Here is a 15,029-nt window from a genome sequence, read left to right on the forward strand (position 1 = left end):
GGACATGCAGGAGCGGACCCTGCACCCCTGTGGGGCCTGAGCTGTGGACCGTGCACGTGGGCAGCCAGCAAGCCTGCACCGGGACCACCTGCGACCGGCCAGGCTCCTTTCACCTTGGCCAGCGAGGTCCCGTTAAAAATGGCCCTGCCATCCACCTCAGCCAGGTTCCCGCACGAACGCTAATAAGTACTTGTTTGTTGAACTGAAAAATCATTACCACAGAACACGTCAAGTAATGAAAGATGTTTTCCTTGGAGAAATGTTAAATACTTCACTTCTTTCACAAGGAGCGAGTACATGTGTTTCCAAATAATACCTTTCTCCCTCCCCACCCACACTTCATCAGAAAGTCTGGAGCTCCAGGACCCAATCTGAACGAACTCATGTTGCATGGCTCTGAGAACCAAGAACATGCTGTTATTTTATTTATTTTCCTCTGCCCGGCTGACTATGTGTTTGTTCTATTACTTACTCACCTAACCATCTCAGTAGGAACCTCAGTCACGTAGCAGAGTGTCCGTATTGCCTTACTATTTTATACAGAAAAGCTCGAGAAAATAACACCACCGCAGCCTCATACATTACACCGATGTAGTATTCGCTAACTAATATATACGAAAGAGCCATTTTACTACAGGCCTAGAGCAAAAACAAAGGCAGGAAATGGAATGCCAGGAGGGGGGAGCACTGCACCACGTGGAAAGCCCCGGTAACCCAGGGTTCTCCTCCTGCAAAGATGAATCCTTGCCTCCCCCCACCCCCCGCCCCTTCCCAAAGCTTTCCATTAGGCAGAGGAAGAGTGACAACTCCATCTTTGGTGTTCTGGGGTCTTTTAAGCGTTTTAGAACGTCTTTACCTACAGGGAGTCCCACTGGTTAATTCGTGCTTGCTTTCTATTTCCCAGCCATGGCATCCTAAGGCTTCGGGCAGAGCCAGAAGGGTGGGGGCCAGGTCTGCTCTGTGTCTGTGGCACCTGAGCTGAGAAAACCCAAAACAACTTCCAGGTAACCTTGTCTCCTGGAACTGCAAGAGGGACACGTGCCTCACTTAGATAAAACACTCAGATATCACGTGGACGTGGGGGGGGCGGTGGAGTCCCACGATGTCCTGCCATAACGTGACTTGGAATACGTCGGCTCTATCCTGCCCCCAGAGACACGACAGACCCCTATGTATTCCCCTCCCTTCTCGTAGAAACAATAATCCAGGGACAGAGACACTCAAATCGTGGCCAAAATGTACACTCGCAGAACCAAAGCCTCCTCCAAAAAACCAGCCTGCCCTTCCCTCTCCCCCAGCTCCTTGGCCTCTCATTTCTTTTGTGGGCCACTTGAACAGATGCCACAGGTTACCTGGGAGAACAGGAAGCATCAGATCCTAACCACAGCCCCCCCCCAAAATGACCTGCATGAACTTCTCAAAACTTAAAAGACTTTCCTCCCCACCCCACCTTGGTTTTTCTTTTTGTTCCATTTTTTAAGGGGAAGCAAATTTCAACCTGATTTCACTAGCACTGAAGGTTGATATTTTTTGCCTGTGAATTCATAAATCTACCATAAATGATTCCCAGGGAGCTCGCTGCCTCTGCCCTCACCTGATGAGCCGCCACATTTTGGAATCGTCTTGGCTGACATTAGGCAACGTGCTTTCTCAGCAATTATTTGTAACGGGGAGATGACAACTGCGAGAATTTCTCTTGGAGGGCCGAGAAGATCTACCTCCACTGTGTGTCTCCAAAGGGCCAGATCCCCTGGCCCCTCGAGACACCCAGGATATCTCAGGGAGGCGCCCAAGCCCGGGCCCGGCGTCCCCCGTTGACATTGGCCTCCCGGCCCCGCAGTCCCTTACAGGTCATGAACGGACCCTGCCCAAGAAAATGTCAACCTTCCAGGACAACCGCTAGGAGTTTAGGTAACTCCAAGTCTGACTGGAGAACTCAGAAGGCCACCAAGGGGACACTGGCTCAAGGACCCAGGTAGCAGCCGGAAGTCAAAGTCATCTGTTCCCTGAAGGTCAAGTTCTGAATAGAAACGCTTCCTCCTTCCACCTTTTACACCTGAACAGGTGAGACCCCTGTGGGGGCTCCAGGAAGTCTGGCAGGTGCTTTTTCTTATCTGGGCATCTCTCTTTCTCTCTCTCTCTCTCACACACACACCAAAAGGCCAGTGTCGTGTCACCCCTAGGGGGCTCCCAGTGCACTCTGGGAAAAGGAGGACGTCACACCCCGAGGTGCAGCCCCTGGGGACTCCCTTGGGATGTCCCGCAACTAATCTGCAGGGCTGCCTCGTGCAGGGAGCGGAGGGATGGAGTTCCCGGTGTTCCGATCTGGTGCGCCCTGAAAGCGGCGTCCCAACTAAAAAAGTGTTGCTTTCTTCCTTCTCATGAATTCTAATATTCAAGCCTTTTTTCCTCCTGCTAATTTTAGTAGTCCTGCTATTCTTTGGGAAGAGAATGGTGTGAAAATCAAGCATAGTATCCAAAAATAAAAGAGTAGATCTGTTTCAGGGTTTGCAGCATATTTAACTGAAAAGCAACTCCAGATATGCCACTTTCTATCGAGTCTTTAATACGTTTTCCAATTTCTCCAGAATATTTTAGCTTCAGAAAAGGCAAGGATGACTTCCTCATCTATGAATATTTTTGAGACTGAAATGGGCACCCAAAATTATTTCTAGATTGAAACTGGGAGGTCTCCTCAGAACGTGATGCCAGGTTATCGCTGGGGATGGAAGTCACCGATGCACTTCGTGGGGCCACACCAAGATGGATTACAAATTCTCCTCCAGGAACCTAGAGCATGTGCTCTCTGGAGCACGTTCCCGGGCAGGTGAAGTACTACAGAGCTCTCTCTCCATGCAGCCTGCAGGTAGACCGTATGGCATGCTTGCCAAGCCTTCCCCCTTCATTTAAAAAAAAAAAAAAAAATTCTTGTCTTATCTAAGGAATTCGGTTCCAACCCAGCAGAACTGTGGAAGGACATGTGGTCCGGGTTAGCAGAGCTTCTCCGGTCTGAGGCTCTCCTCAATAACCTAGCATGACAGCCAGGGGGGCCCAGAGGACAGGAGCAGGGATGCTACCTGAAGACCCCAGCCTGCGCCTCCTCCAGCCAGGGAAGCCGGACATCTGTGACAGAAAGTTAGAACCCTGTGTCAAGCCCTTCATGCAAACAATAAATATTACTTCTGCTCATAATCGGACTTTTCTCTAGCATCGTCTTTGAATGTTGAACCTTTTTCAATTAATTAAAAACTATGCACTGCAGAGTGCATATTTTATCAGCCCTCAGCTGCTTAAGTGTCTAGAAAAGACCAGGCAGTTTTTCTTTCTTTCTTTCTTTCTTTTTTTTTTTTTTTTCCAGGCAACCCAGAGCAAGTACTTGCAAGGGTCATATCTTTTTAATTATCTTTTCTCTCTTTGATTAATTATTCCGTCTGACAATAGCGTGTTTCTAATGCTATTCACCTGCCTTTGATGATTGACAACTTTTCTGTCTGATTCAGAGCAAACAGCTGCTGCCGCAATCTCCTAGCAACCCGGGTGTGATGGATGAGCCCCCAAGATGGATGGCTGCAATAAATCATGTCTCCAGCCATAAAACTGAGAAAAGGGGATAAGAAGGAAAGCGAACAAAAAACAAAACAAGGTTTCTTCCCATGAGTGCACTCAGTTCCTTACCAATTATACCTGAAATGGACTTTGCACCTATTAATAGCAAAGTTTTTCTAATCAGTAAAAATGGGACGATGCCATTTGCAAGCAAGGTGTGTTTACAATTGTTCCTGCAAATTGGCACTTGTACTCCCAATTTCCTCCAACACTGGCCAAGTGCAAGGGCAGCAGATCAAAGTTTTCTTTTCTTCCATGAAGTCTCCGCAAGAAACAGTATCAGCTTTTTAGAGTCAGACGCGAGTCCAGGCACCAACCAAGGATATAAATCTGATTCTACCCAATTTTTGGCACCCGCTGGGCAACACCGAAAGGTAATCCTAAGTCAGCCTCGTGTGCAAGGCATCAGGCTGCTAATAAAGTTATTTCAAAATTAACACACACACACACACACACACACACACACACACAAAGTTGCCTGGAGTCGGTGAGTGCATGAGCCCACCTTTCCACATCTCTCCTGTTTATGGTAGATGCAGGCTTTTCACACGTCAGGGAAAAGTTTGTCCCAGAAGCAGCAAGATATGCAAGATAGGAACATCCAGCCTTTCTGCCAATTCTAGATTCTCATTTCTTTAGATAAAAAACTACCGCAGCCTAACTTTTTGTCCCATCAATTTTTTAAATTAATGTCCACACTGTAAGTCATACAAGGAGCCCTAAATTTAATTAGCAGACCCAAATAAAGTCACGTATTTAATAGAATGCCTGCCAATTAAATTTGCACTATCGGGGCTCTCCTGGTGGAGGAGACCGGAGCAGGAAGGCCAGCAGTTTGTTTTCCTTTTTCCACCCGGGGAAGCAGGCAGCGAGGCCTCCGCAGCCCAAAAGGCAGCAAGACTGGCTCAGCGCTGATTCTCCCAGCAGCTGGGGGCTCCATCCGTAAGCCAGCCTGCGTCCCTAACTACTTCCAGTAGGTGGGGGTGTCCCGGAGCAGAGCTCAAGGGTGCCAAAGAACCAGAAGTGATTAGCCGGGCGGGCGGTGGAGGGGCCTGGAAACAGCTGTCCACATCAGTCCTGGTGGGGGTCTGCCGGGGCCTGTGAGGGGGACAGAGTGCAGACACAAAAGGGGAGGAGGCCGCTGGGAGCAGGGGCAGGGAGCCACAAAAGATCATTTTTTATCTGAAATATTCCTGAGACGTGGAAGTCTGTTTCTTCATTCTCACACTGCTAACCAAGCCAACCAGTCTTTTTTGAATAGTTATATTGTGCTAAGCTTTTCAGATACAGATTTTTTTTTAAAGCATGTCACAGAGTTTAAAAAATCAGGCAAGGGTCCTGGCTTTGGCAACTACAGCTCTGTTTATATTTTAATGTTTCGTACGTGACTGCCCCTGTCGGGGAAGAGAGAGGGGTAAAGAGAGAGAGAAAAGGAGAGAGAGAAGTTGCCTGTTAGCTTTAGTCTAAATCACAGATACTTCATTTTTCCCTTGGAAAAATGTCCTTGGAAATTATTCAAAATTAAAACTTCCCCCCCCTTCCTTTTTTGGGGTGTGTGTCTTCTATACTGTAAATGGGAGGGTTCCTGTCTGGTCAGCAGCAATGAGAGCCCAAGGCCAATCGATGGAACACACAACACACACACACACACACACACACACACACACACACACAGGCCCCTACCCTGCTCCAGCTCGTCCAACTCTCAAGTTACAGGTTTACACGGCAAGTCTAAATAATATTCAAAATGATAAATGGCACCCTAAGCCCAGCATCCACCATCAATCTTTTCTTAAGGAACATCCATCTTCAATAACGCATGTTTGAATCATGTGAAGCCAGGAGCCCTGAGATTCATTTCTACCACCCTTCATAAGCCAGGGTGGTTTGAATGATACCTGTCATCCCTGGTTTGTTGTTGCTGCTATTTTCCTCGACTACCAAAGGGAAAAACAGAAGGAAAAGGAGAAAAGGAATGGGGGTGGGGGGGGGGAGAGTCAGAAGAGCGTCAAAGGCTGAACAGTGTGGTTTAGCAGATAATATGAAAGAACATAACCTCTTCGGTGCCTCTGCCAATCTCGCGCCCGCCACGCCACACACCCAGACAGCCATCCACACACACGGAGCAGGCTCTCGCCTCTCCTCGCCCCTGCCTCTCCTCCCTCCTCCCCGTCCCTCTCTCGCCAAATCAGCAGCCTCTCTCTGCAAGCCAACGGTACAGGACTGGGAGGAGGAGACAGCATCACATGGACTGGGCTTCCCTCCCCTCCCCGTTGTCTGGCTGGGGCCCATATGATAAATGACATATGTCATTCTGTCAGGAGGGAAGGGTGGGTCAGTGATGTATGACTCCGCTGAAAAGGAAATCGACTGTTTGGCATGGTGCAGCTCTTCTCCACCAGGATTTAGTTCTAGAACTCTGAAATGAATTCTCCGACGTTTCAAGTGCATACTTAGGGCAGGCTGATGGGAGGCCTGGGGAAATCGCATGTTATCCTCCCCCTGCCCTTCCAATGGCAAAAAAAAAAAAAAAAAAGAAAAAGAAAAAAGAAGGAAAAGAAAGAAAGAAAAAAAAGAAAAAAAAACCCACCAAGGTTCTGCCACTGCATACCTGCAAAAGGCCACACGGGTGTCAAAGTCCACAGCAGTCACACACCACGGGTTATTAAAAATGTGACTTAGGGAAAAAAAAAAAAAAGAAAAAAGAAATCAAGTGGAGAGTAAGGTTAGTCCTTTTATTTATTTATTTTTTAATGGCAAAGGGCTGACACAAAAGCAAGATAAAAATTAGCATGTTTGAAGTAATCGTCCCGCAGCTTGACATCTGCATAGTAAATTTTAAAGGAAAAAAATGTGTCAGACAGCCATGAGCCGCTTCGCCCTCCCCCCTTTCATTAGCTCACTGCCAGGGTGGCACTGCTGAACCTCATTACGGCAAGAGGATTTATGAAGCTGAACCCAATGGCAAAGAAAAGGCATCTGTCAATAATTGTAGGGAGCTGCACTCACAGCTTTGAAATCTCATTAAGTATGCAGTTATCAGGCATAAAGATCAAAAACATTACTCAACTCCGACAGAATCTTATGGAGGAACATTAATTAGCAACAGGCCTACAGTACAAAAAAAAAAAAAAACGAAAAAAAAAAAAAACACAGACTTCCTCTCACACCTGCCCAACCCACAAACCTAAAGCAACACTCCCCCTCCCGCCTGAAAAAAAATAATTCCAGGCATCTGAGACTGATCAAGAACATGAAACAGGAGAGACGCACAGAGAAAGAAGAGGGAGGGAAGGGGTGAGCGGCGGCAGGGAGGGAGGGAGGGAGGGGAGAGGGGGAGGGCGGGGAAATTCGGTTGAGAAAGGCTTGGCTGTGAGAAGAGAAAAGGAAGAAGCTGTCAAATTTGAGAAGGATGTCAGTGCTGGCCCTGATTACAGGGGCCTATGGAGTTCTCAGACCTTTTATCATCCTGGCCATCAAAACCAGCCCAGGCTCACCACAGGAGGGCTGGTGGCTGCCTGGCTGTAGCCCGGCCCTGGGCCCAGACCCGAGGACCCTCTCACCTGGCAGGCAGGGTGCCCTGGGCCCAGCGCCCAGGAGGCAGGCCCTGCCAGGCCTTCTGCAGCAGCACCCTGCTCTCCCCTGGCCTGGTCTGCGCCCAGCTGACCAGAGCCACGGCCAGACCAAGCTCTGCGGGCCCAGGGCACGGTCTAGGGACTCACGGCTGTCACTGTCCATCTGATGGCCATCGGAAAAACACCCTGAGCTTCCTCCAAAGGGACTCTGGCAGCCCCTCCTCACACGTATACTCTCTCATTTGATTTCTGTGTATGACTGATTCCTGTGCTTTGGCACTTACAACTCACTGCAAAATAAAATATAAGTGTGGAGGATTCCCATCCAGGCTGTAAAGCTGACTCTGGATCATGAGGTTTCATGACCTCTTTGTAGCACACGGGATGGGGTGCATCTGGGGACGAGAGTCAAACCGATGTCCGCGCTAGTCTGACTCCAGGATAGCCACAGAGAAAAAAAAAAATCAAATGACAAGCTTCTTCAGCCACCACATTCTCCACCTCCTGCAAGCTGCCCTGGCAAAGAATAATTTACACATGTTTGGAAACATCCCACGAGGATTATGTGCATGGGGTCTCAGGCAAAGTTCTCTTCCGTCCTATGGTGGCCTGCATCCAGGGTAGGTGCACCAAGGCTTGGGGGCAGGTCTCAAATACCACCAAGGGTTCTGTCCAACAGGCAACATCAGCCAAACTCCCTGGCACATGGTGCAACAGTTAGGCATGGCCCCCAAGGTCCCCCGTGAAAGATGGAGAATAGTAATAGTAGCAGCAAGAAAGCCTTTATTCCGTATGAATGTCCCTGCACTTACAGAAAGGGGGCCTTCTCTGGTTAACCATGAGCACATGCTCTAGCGTGCTCTCGCACACCCACACACACACACACGCACACGTACACACATGCCATGCATGCGCACACGCGTGTACACACACACACGGCACTTCCCATAATCCCACACCATGAGAAAACCTTCAGAACAGCACCTCTTCTGATCTGAAACCCCGGCTATCACTTCTCGGAGCATCTCTTCCCCTCCTATGCCACCCTCTTCTTACCTCGTTCCATGGCTGTTTCTGGAGCGCTTACCTCTCTCCTCTACAGAAGAGAATGGTCACCTTTTCTAATTAGCCACATCTTTAAGGAAAAGGGCATTAAGATTCCTAGGCAACCAGCTTGGAGATCTCTCCAAGACAAGGCCCATCCTTTCCAATAAATGACTCTCCTTTGGAATATCAATGAACACGGCTTGGATAAATTGTCACCTATGACCAAAACTAGTTAAGAACACTTGTCTATAAACCAGACTTGATGAGAAGGAATTTTAGTAGTAGTGTTACAATAAGGTGTTTATATTTTTTATGTGCTTACCATATTACCTTTATTATGTGTAACATCAAAGTGATTATAGCAATTACATCTAACAGAATTAATTACAGAACTCCCCATCATTCCAGGATACATAATGCATTAGAGGTAAGCCAAAGAAAGAAAGCATCTTGATTGTAGTAACTATTGTTGGTATGTATTTTCCCCAGCAGCAAATGCCAAAGCGAAAGCAGCTTGCAGGAAGAACAGGGTAATGGAAACTCAGAGGTTTAATAGGAAATGAGGTATATTTTCTTTAAATTAAGTAACACCTTTGCCTAATAATATGTTGGTGCTATTGGACATATAAAATCAATTTAATTTTTTTAAGTGTAAATCTTTAAAAGGCGCAAGTTAATCCACCCAACCAATGTTACTACATAAAGGAGAAAGCACATGGGTGAAAGACTTACAAGTCTTTACGTATGCAAAATAAATTCACTCAAGGCTTCATTAATATTAATTTAAATTCAAAACCCATTTACATTAAATTGTTCATTAAAAATTGCCTATTTTATGCAACATGCATTTCTCAAAGAACTCAGAGGAAACTGAATACATAGGACTAGATTTAATGATGGGAATGGAAAAATCAAAAGTAAATGAATTTGAGTCATTTCACGTATATTACCAAACAGCGCTGTGCCCTCCATTAAGGACGGGTTCCAGTTTGGGGAACAAACAAGCACTCAGAGTATTTTTGCTTTCTGTCACTACAGACTTGTGACCATGACCTTCTGGTCTACCGAAGAATAAGAAGAAAACAAGACGCACTGGTGGGATGAAGAGGGCAGCCCATCCAAACCTGGACTTGGGAAGGGACCAATTACCACCTTCAGAATCCCAGCCGAACTCACAGAGCATTGAGAGTTAGGCTTGCTTTTCAAAAAATGTACATTACTTAGCATTTGCCAGTGCCCGTCTTGGTCTAGAATGAACAGTCGCCCTCTCCCCTTCACTCGGCCCCTGCAGTGCTTCATTCCCAAAGGAAGGGGACCAAGAATATGATGACAAGGAGTTGGTAAGTTCTTTGCTTTGGCGCCCTCCCCCTGAAGACAATCTGAACTTACACTGTTTCCCCAACAGCTGTTCTGGATGAAGAAAACACAGTCATAATTAATAACATGTGTCCTGACAATATGAATTAATAATTTATCATTAAGCCCAAACAAATTGAAATTATTCTTCAAGAGCCACACCTTTACACATCTAAGAAAACAAGGTAAGAAGATGGTCAAAAAGTCCAGGTAACATGACCTTTGGAGAAATGCCTCCTCAGCCCCCCCCCCCCCCCACCGATACCTCTCTTGGGCCACTCTTGTTGAAATACTAAAATAATTTACAGAATTGAAAGTAATTAAACCCAAGAATCTAAGTGCTGATCAAATCAAGTGTATGTGCTCGAAATGTCTTCTTTTTTAAATGGGGCTTATAAAATATTCAATATTTGGTCAAGGACACTATGTAATCTTTCTAATAAAGATTCCTAAACCTAGAGTATGACAGTTGTTCAGGCAAGTGGTCATAAGCAGATTATGCTCTATTACTGTCTCTCCCTTTTTTTTTATTTCCAAAAATGCATAGCATTATTCTGGTTACAAACAGTAAACTGAATTTTTACATCCACATTTAATGTAATTGTTTACCAATGTTGAAAAACTAGAGAAAGCTACCAAGTCTATGTAGCCATTCCTTGCAATTCAGGTAAAAAAAAAAAATCTAGAAGGAAAATAAAAAAAACATATTCATAGCCATTGTTTAGTAGGATTTAAAAATTAATTTAATGACTAACTGCAAATACTGGAAACTAGAATTAATCTGTCTGGATTTTTTTAAAGGCTTACAGACATTTAAATGCATGTATCGGGACACTTTATCAACCTAACATAAAATTGTCATCTTATCTTATTATATGACTATTTTATGCATGTGTCAAAGAATTTAAAAATGACTGCCTGTCTATTGAGTCTAATTACAACTGCACATTATCTGTCTAGATGTACCAGTCCATATCATTGTTACCAAATACAATATATTGTATTCACCTTTCATTTTTAACTTCAGACAGAGAAACCACAATTTGGAGCATAACTAAAATACACACACACACACACACACACACACACACACACAAGCGCACACACACACACATACACGTGCCGCCGTGACACCTGAGAGGGTCTGGGGTAAGTGATGGCACCGCTATGTGCTGTCCTGTCTCCCTCCATGGGCTGTGGGAAAACGCTACAGGGGTGTTACGAGACAGCTTCTTTGAAAGAAAGGCCCATCTACCTAACTGGGCTGCACACTAACATAGGAGGGGGGACACACACCCTACTTCTTTTTTTTCTTTTTTCTTTCTCTTTTTTCTTTCTTTTCTTTTCTTTTTTTTTTTTTTTAACTACCAGACTAAAGCTATTTTTATAGTTTGTCCAGTGACAGGCAGGAATAAAAATGGGCCAGCAGGAAAGCCTCACAAACTGCACTCAGAATAACTGTGACCTGCTCACGTCCCTGGATTAACATGGGTGTTGTACACCAGGATGGGGATTCCGCTCCTGTCCCTTCTGCTCCCCTGCCTATGACTGCAGCCCTTGCCCCAGCCTGGCTCGGCCACCACCAGTGTGAAAGGAGAAGCCCCCAACATGGTGGAGGCACTTTGCCCTCAAGAAAGTGATCCTTCTCCTTCCAGAAACCCCAGGAATAGAAGTGGGGAGGGGAGGAAGTAAAGGCTTTAATTCTGGGACCTCACCTGGGCTTCCCCCAGCGTCCCCAGGGCCCTGAGCAGTCACCTTTTATTCTGATCGCTTTACAGAACAATCTTTGGTAAAAAGAGGGAAAAGGCAGACGGGTGAGACAATTTGGGGAAGAGCTGCTGATACGTCAGTTATTGACTATCGCTCGCTTATGAGCGCGCTCAAGGCAACGCTGAGAACAAAATGACAACATCCACCGCTCACAATCAAGTGTGGCCCTGGAGAGCACTGAAGCCCTAACTGACAGTTGTCAAGATAATGGGGGCACAGCAGCTGATTCTGGAAGATTCTCTTCCCTAGGTGGATGTCCAGGGGGATACCCTTGCCTCCTGCCCTCTTTGTTTCTCTCCTTCATCTTCTTGATTTTCCTTTTTCAAGTGTGCATTGTTCCTCCACATTTTGTAGGAAAATGGGGGGCGAGGGGGCGGATCACAGAGCAGCCCGAACCAGTCATCTTGTCACCTTGCTACAGGGCAGAATACCTGTCCAAAGGAGAAATGTGCGGCAAGCTTGAGAGCGAATACGTTCCCAGGGCTACTGCCGAAACGCCCTCCTGAATGCTCCACGTGCCTCCGACAGAGGAGAGGAGCTGCCCAGTGTGTGGACAGGCCTTACGAAGGCCCGGACCACAGTACATGGGCAGCACCAGGCGCACTACGTTTTAGGCATACCCAAATCCACTGGCACTGCGAACCCCCTCTGCTTTGCCACTGCGAGCCTATCCTGCCCCCCGGGGCCCCACAGTGATCTGGAACACCAGCAGAACCTAAGGGGTTCAAACCACTTTTACAAAAATCAAGATGCTTAAAGGTTCCCCCTCTTGATGTGACCACCCAAGAACTCCTTAGAAGATTATTCTCTTTCAACGAATAAGACTCGAAAGGTCAATAGCAAGTTGTTGTGCACTGAGGATTTTTTTTTTTTTGCAAGTTGAGGCGATTTTTTTTTAAGACTGTACAGTTCCCTCCCCCCCAGAAAATGGATATGAATGGATAAAATGTTATTTGTTATGAAATGCTGCTCTCATTTTTTTTTTCTGGTATCTTCAAAAAACACTCGTATTAAAAAAAATAAAATCATGCCCAGGTAAGAGTCCCGTTTTGAGCAAGGGACAATGGTCATTTTGCCTGAAGGACACTGGCCTCTCCAACCCTCCTACTCTGAGGCAGCAACATCTGGCCAGCACGAATGTATGGCCCTTTGAAATGACACGCCTGGAGAAAGGACACTCCTGCCCAGGTTTCTCTTCGGCAGGTGAAGAAACGTCTCTCTCCCTTTGAGAACAGACACGAAGCCATGCATAATTTCTATCAAAAAAAAAAAAAAAGAAAGAAAATCCTAAAGTACAGAAATACGTCTTTTCAGGGATTCTTGGAGGCTGCTCTGGCCTTCTGGAGAGCAATGTTACATTTGGCCTAGATATGAAGACTGTGTGCACCTGTCTGCTACGTCTGCAAGCTCTACCCAGCTCTCAGCCCTTTGTGGTTGTTATTCTACCCCAGACCATTAAAAGGGCCCTAATTCCTATGACATGATTATCCAGGTACCAAAGCCCATTTGTCACCTGCAGCAGAAAATTGAGTTAATGCACAACTAAAGGCAGCCAGGACTGTGTAATATCAACTTGATTACATCAAACTAGCTGCAAACCTAATTCTGCTGGATGACACTGCGTCGAGCTTGTCATCTCCAATCATTAAAGCTGTCAGGAATCCATCAGGTTTACAGCTAATTAGGTGAACACTAATGAAGCTGGCAAAACAACTTTTCTTTTTTTATGGCTGAGCGGACCTTTCAGTTTGGAGGGGAAAAAAAATTCTCGAGTATTCTCAAGGTTGCTGGGGACTGGATTTCCAGTTACCAATCAGCAGACATCTTTCTTTTTCCCACTCTCTATCAGTGCAAAGCAATCAATTTGTCATCACTCCCAGGATGCCACAAAAGCAGGCATGAACCTTATAACTTGCAGCTGTGAGAACTAAAAACAGGAGGGAAAAAAATGGGAAGTTTCTCGTGCACCCAAACCAACCAACAAACAAAAACCTCAGGCAGCTCACTTGCTGGCCTGGGAATACTTAGCACCGGCCTAAATGTGGAGGGTTCTTTTTTTTTTTCTTCCTTTTTTTTTTTTTTTTTATCCCTCCCCTCTTCTTAAATAAGTAGCCCTTCAGACATTCTCCACCCCCTCCTCCACACGTCCATTAGGCAGAGGCATTCTGATAAAGTAAATCCAAAACCCGGGTATGGGAAAGAAAGAAAGCACTCACGCTGCCAACTTCTGATTGACCATTAAGCTATTGATGAATGTGCCTGTCAGGAGAGAGACAATTAAATCAAATATGAAACAAAGTCGTTTTGACGGGTCATTTTGATAGAGCAAAACCATTCTTCCATCTCCTATTAGCCGGGCAGTCAAGTTTTTATATAATGAATATTTCTTAACTGACCTGATATTTCCTGGCTGGCTTTTTAAAAGGTGCAAGAAGGTTAGTGAACAGGTTGCTTTAAAAATAAATAAATAAATAAAATCAACAGTACATTTCCTCCTTCGCTAATATTTTTAGCAGAAAGTTATCCTATAAGAGTCTCAGATTGGCAAGGTGGAGGAGAAAAGATGAAGCAACCGTAGAGAGAGTTCTAAACTAAATGTAAAGATGTAATCACATATGGTTCATTTGATTGAGGCACACAGATACCTTAAAATGTGCATCCAAAAAGGAAAGAAAAAATTTAAAAGACTGGAAGAAGCCCAAGACACTCCTACTGCCCAACTTTGTGAAGGAGTCCTCCAAACTTTTAGAGTTTATTTTGGGTAGATAAGCTCATTGCTTGAGCTTGGAATTTAAAGGAGAAAGTGGGATGGGCAAGAAGCATCAGCCAGGAGGTGACCTGAGTGGCAGCACCCTCCCTAGAACCACCGCTGGGATTTTCAAACTTCCTAAATTTGGGCAACACTGAGGACAGAGAGCAAAACCTGCATTATATGCCCCCAAACCACATCCGTTTTCTTCGAGGATTTTCTTAAGACATGAACAAGAAAGTACATTTTCTGGAAGAAGAAAGAAGAGTGCTCCCTCTGCGTGACCCTGTGTAAGAAGACTCTGGTTCAGAGTGCGGCCAATGTGTGAGCTCCACGAGCACTGCCCGCTCACATGATGGAAATGACCGTCACCGTCACCCCCAGGGCTGCCACAGGCACTCAGGGGCAGCATGAACACAATGCCCTCATCCAAGAAGGGCGCCAGGCAATGCCCTGACCCTTCCCTCTGCTCTCCCTTCTTCCACCAAAAGAGAAGAACAGAAAAGAAAAGAAATGAACCTCCACTTAACGCTCCCGTTCAGGCAGCATCTGAACCTCTGCACATCTGAGTGTTACTCATATCAAAATACATCCCGTCCATATGTGGTCCTCTCAGCAATCCGTCCCAAATCCCCGAAGTTGCACTGACAGGGCCCTAGTGACGTCACAGAGCTTGGCCTCACCATTGCGAGTGATTTATTGATGTTTATTGGGAATGAATAGATCAAAGGCAGCAGCATGACGGACAATCAATCAGTCATCAAATCAAGGGTGGCAAAGGGCCAGAAACCCTTCTTCCAGGCAACATGCCCCCAACTGACATTATTGCAAAATAATGTTATGTGTGTGGGTTTTGTTTTGTTTTCAATGATGCTTTTTCCAGAAAAGAGAAAAAAAATCGGCTCAGTCTTAACAGGAGTTGACAC

The 15,029-nt window shown here is 45.8% G+C and overlaps 1 protein-coding gene across 1 annotated transcript in view; it reads right to left on the reverse strand.

Moving 5' to 3' along the window:
* Positions 1–15,029, reverse strand: part of TSHZ3 (teashirt zinc finger homeobox 3) — a 75,030-nt gene that overhangs the window by 57,636 nt on the left and 2,365 nt on the right. The gene's annotated exons all lie outside the window — the stretch shown is intronic.

The sequence above is a fragment of the Halichoerus grypus genome, chromosome 15, assembly GCF_964656455.1.
Source record: "Halichoerus grypus chromosome 15, mHalGry1.hap1.1, whole genome shotgun sequence".
Lineage (NCBI taxonomy): Eukaryota > Metazoa > Chordata > Mammalia > Carnivora > Phocidae > Halichoerus > Halichoerus grypus.